Source organism: Salvia miltiorrhiza, chromosome 5 (assembly GCF_028751815.1).
Source record: "Salvia miltiorrhiza cultivar Shanhuang (shh) chromosome 5, IMPLAD_Smil_shh, whole genome shotgun sequence".
Classification (NCBI taxonomy): domain Eukaryota; kingdom Viridiplantae; phylum Streptophyta; class Magnoliopsida; order Lamiales; family Lamiaceae; genus Salvia; species Salvia miltiorrhiza.
Genome location: NC_080391.1, coordinates 39453328 through 39457908, shown reverse-complemented (window position 1 = coordinate 39457908; position 4581 = coordinate 39453328). Strand labels below are relative to the sequence as shown.

The 4581-nt window shown below is 36.0% G+C and overlaps 1 long non-coding RNA gene across 1 annotated transcript; it reads right to left on the bottom strand.

Moving 5' to 3' along the window:
- Window positions 1-895: 895 nt before the first annotated feature.
- Window positions 896-4002, bottom strand: LOC131024374 (uncharacterized). The gene is made up of 3 exons (XR_009101791.1): window positions 3669-4002; window positions 1651-1714; window positions 896-1135 (listed from the first exon to the last, which is right to left on the bottom strand). It is a non-coding gene; the product is annotated as an uncharacterized LOC131024374 (long non-coding RNA).
- Window positions 4003-4581: the final 579 nt, after the last annotated feature.

Below are 4581 nucleotides of genomic sequence, written 5' to 3'. Positions count from 1 at the left end.
GAAGGTGGCTCGCCATAAGCAAGGTAGCGGTGGCTCAACGTTGCGATGAAACCACGAAAATCGGCGCTCACGAAACGCCTAAACTCAGTCCTCAAGATATGTTGCGGCACCAGCGGAGCCGCCCATCATGCCACTCGGGTGGCAGCTGTGGAATCAGGTGAGTGATGGCCTCAGACTCGTCAATCCTGTGGATACTAGCCTCTAACCAACGACGGTGGTAATGCGCTAGAAATTCTCCAAGAGTATCGCCCTCTCTCGGTCCATTAGTCCTGAACCAACGGCATCGTCTCGCTATATCGTCTCTGTATCGCTGCCTCTTCTCGACTTCATCCTCGTTTGGTACTGTAGGGCATCGGCTATACTAGCCTCAACATCTCTCCTCGTATTCCACATCAACTGCCTCGTATCGGAATTCATCATCTCAAACAATTTCGTTATTAAAACAATACATGACTCATTAGTGAATCAAACTCAGCTCTCAACAAGAAAGCAACAAGAAACAACATCAACCTCTTACCTCGTTAAGCCGGAGGAGATGGGGTGCTGGGGTTTCGTTTCAAACTGACTCTCTCAAATTAGCCTAAGAATTCAAATTAGGCTAGTACTCAATTTTTAAAAGAGTAGAAACAATCAAAGGTTCAACTCAGTCAAGCAATAGACTCAAAGCAGACGACCTGCTCTGATACCACCCTGTCGCAGCCCGATTCCCGACACTAATGATAGTGGGTACGAGTATCGATACGGACTATTTTTAAAAGAATAAAAGATAAGAAGAATAGGTCGAACATCAAGCGGAAGCTCGCATCAAAAGGTGTTAAAGAAATCATTATACAATGACCCAAGGGTAAATCGTCAATGTCGTTATAACTTTTTAATTATCAGGAATTTCACGAACAAAACAAAACGGGTATCGCTCATTTTTCGTAAGGAATCATAATATGCAGAGTATCGCAGCAAAAGGCGAACCGATTATATGTATGAAGACATATAACCGTGAGTACATTGCTTAACTTCAAAAGAAAATTAAAGTATATCAATCATCAAGACTTTATCGTCAAAATGGAAATACGATAAAGTAAATACATCCTCCAACATTTCCCCGCCAGCACCAGACCAATCTCGCTCCTCGCTTAGTCTGCACATTTAGAAATACATGCAGGGCGTGAGTATATAATACTCAGTGGGCAAACGCCGAAAAACAAGAAAGGTGCTCATAGAGCTATAAGTTTGAAGCTTGCCACATCTCAGCAATACACAGAAATAAAGTTAGCGTAAATGAATCTGTGCATGCAGTTTTCATAATTATGATATCATAAAGAAACGATAGCGCTATCAAAGTACTCATCATCATGCATGTACCACATCTACAACTCATCATTATTAAGGTACTGAGAAGTAGGCCTCATTCTCAAGCACCGTGACCGGCCGACCCGAAGACGGCTCACGATCACCTCTGTGTACACAACCCCGCTTTTGGCAGGATCCGAATTCGTCTCATCAGTAGAGGGTAACATACAAGCTCAACATCAAAAATTGGCAAGTCAAACAGTCTCAAACATCATTTATCTCAAAACATTTGTTAATCTCATAACACCACTAAACAATTTTAGAAAGCTCATATAATATTCGTATACTCAAAATATTGCCCACCTGAAGACCTTACTCAAAAACTCCCGTCAAAGCGGAGTTACTTACTTCCCTGCTCTGCTCGTGTCTTCAGGGATCATCGTCATCATCGTAGGTTCATGTCATAAAATGAATCTCGATTAGAACTCAACGACAAAAACTCATGCCTTAACTCATGCTCTATCTTATATTCTATCTCTTAATCGACTCTACATAACTTCTTCACTCATTTCAAATCCTTAAGTCCAAGGATAGGTTTCAAGAAAATCATGGTTCTAAGTCTCGATTTATCTCCCATATAAGACTCGTCTAATCTCATTAAAACACTTAGGCAACATAAACACATAAGGCACATAAGAAAATACAATCAAACATCAACAAATCATGTTCTGTTTTCCCACTGACTCAACTTTAAAATTTAACACGTTCTGACTCCGACATCTCCTGGACTCCATACTCATACCAAAAGAAAGGTATTTGAGTCTAGTTTCATTTAAAAAAAAGTAGAGTCAGAAACTCCAAGTGGTTTGGGAGATATGGCGTTTTTACCACGGTCTACCATATTCGGCAGTTTTGAGCAATCGGAAACATTGATTTTTGAAAAATAGTAAACGTTGTCAAACTGAGCTCACATTTGGTGGATATCTAGCCCATACAGTAAGGTTGATACCATAAAAATTTGGAAAGCTAGATCATACAGGAAGCTACTGAAATGAATGACTTTGTCCCCTGTTCTCTGAAATTCCCGGTAGAAATGTGCAGATTTGGTTTTCCATTTTATAAAAATAGTAAATCAAGTCCAAATGACTTGAAATTTTACCGGTATGCTTAAGACTCATGTAGGGACATGCTGTAAAATTTTCAAAGCCATTAGACATCGACAACCCGTCGATCACAGTAGGTCAGTAGCCTACGAAAAATCACCAAAAACTCATCTCAAACTCTTAAATGCTCAATTCAACATTCCTTCAAAGAAAACCAATCAAAGCTCATTTTAAACACATATAACACTAAAAAACATTCAAAAACATTTAAAATACTCATCATACTCAAATTAACTCTCCTCTTTTACATCTTAACTCAAATCTCAAGGAAAACGTTTCTACAACGTATCAAGTAAATCCTCTTCTCAATTTCATGCTTAAAAACACTCAATCATTCAAAATGACCTCATACTTCATATAACTCATTTTATACACATCAATCCCCTATAATCATACCAACCAAACTTTAATAAAAACTCATATATTCACATAAACTCTCAACAAAAACATGACAACTTCACAAAATGATCATAAATCAATTTGACCTCATTTTATCATTCGTTAACCCCACATCATATGAGAACTCAAAAACTCCTTCAAACTAAACTAAGTCTAAATTTTACTTAGCTTACATTAGACTTAATCAAACATATTAAAACACTAATATCATGCTCAAAAACATATATCTTAAGCTAAATCACTTAATAGACACATAGACAAGAAAGTCCTAATTTTTACCAAACTAAACTCTTTGAAATTTTATAAACTCACATGGATCTTTAATCTCATCATATATCTATCAATTTTAGTCATTTAAACTCACATATACTCCATCCATTTACAAATTAGAGCATAGATACACATAGCCCTAATTTTAGTAAACTAACTCATATCAAAATCATCATTTGACATCATATACTCAATTTACTCCATCAATCATCATCATATACTTCTCATGGACTCATATACATCATCAATCCATCACCTTGATCATCAACTCAAAAATTCCCAAATTGGGGTAAACTAACTCAACCAAATTTTTACATCACAAGGCATAGCTTTTCAAAACACACACAAATCATTACCAAACATCACATAGATCATTTTTCTCACTTCTATTCAAGGAAAGAAGAAGAAAATTTTTTTGAAGGGTAGAACACCCAAATTTTCGAAAATCTTGAAGAATAAAAGAGGGGGTGATTTTCTTGCTTCAATCCTTCAAATATACTCATATATATCATCATACAAGTTTAATCTATGAATATAGAGATCACTTACTCAAGTTTTTCACCAACAAACAAACTTTCTCTCACTAGTCTTGAAGCCAATCTTCAAGGATTTCCTTGGATTCAAGTTGATAAGAGGTGTTTAGGTGGGATTTTGTTGGTGATTTATGTGTTTGGCATATTTTGGTAGAGCTTCGGAGGTCTCATCTATGGCTAACAATGGAGGAAAGTAGAGAGATGAAGGGAGAGAGAGAGAGCTCGAAAATGGGTGGAGGGAGAGAGAGAATTATCTTGCAAGATTTGTGAGGATTTTGCCAATCTTGTAAAGATTTGTGAATCTTTAAAGGAGATCTTGAAATCTTAGGGAATATTTGGCAAATAAATGCATGATCTCTCTCACTCTAATCTCTACACTCTCTCTAATCTCTACTCTCTAAATCTCTACTCTCTCAATCTCTACACTTAGTAAATTTTAGTAATTAGTCTCATACTTGGGAAATTAAAAATAAATCATGTGAGAAGGGTGATTAAATAATAATCACAAAAACTATGGAAATATTACTCATTTATAAAGTACCATAGTATAATTATTCATGTGACCAAAATAAAATAATTATAGCACTAATATTAGTGCACTCACTCAATTATAATATTTCTCATCATAGGAAAAAAATAATTTAAAAAAAAAAATTATGCTTGGAAAAATTTCCATAAACCGGCATCGTTCGATTTCTCGGTAAAAATAAACCGCACTTTCTTTGGAAACTTAATAAAAATTCCCAAGTGCTAAGGTTTCAAATAAAAATCATAATAAAATGGTCATATTGACACACGTCACAAAATCACATAATCATTCAGTCACGTAAATTCACATAACATCACATCAAAACAGTCGGCAGACTCAAATAAGCTAGACGTCTCTCTGACCGACTCTATTTATCAAGGTTTCTCACTCTTTCTTCCTC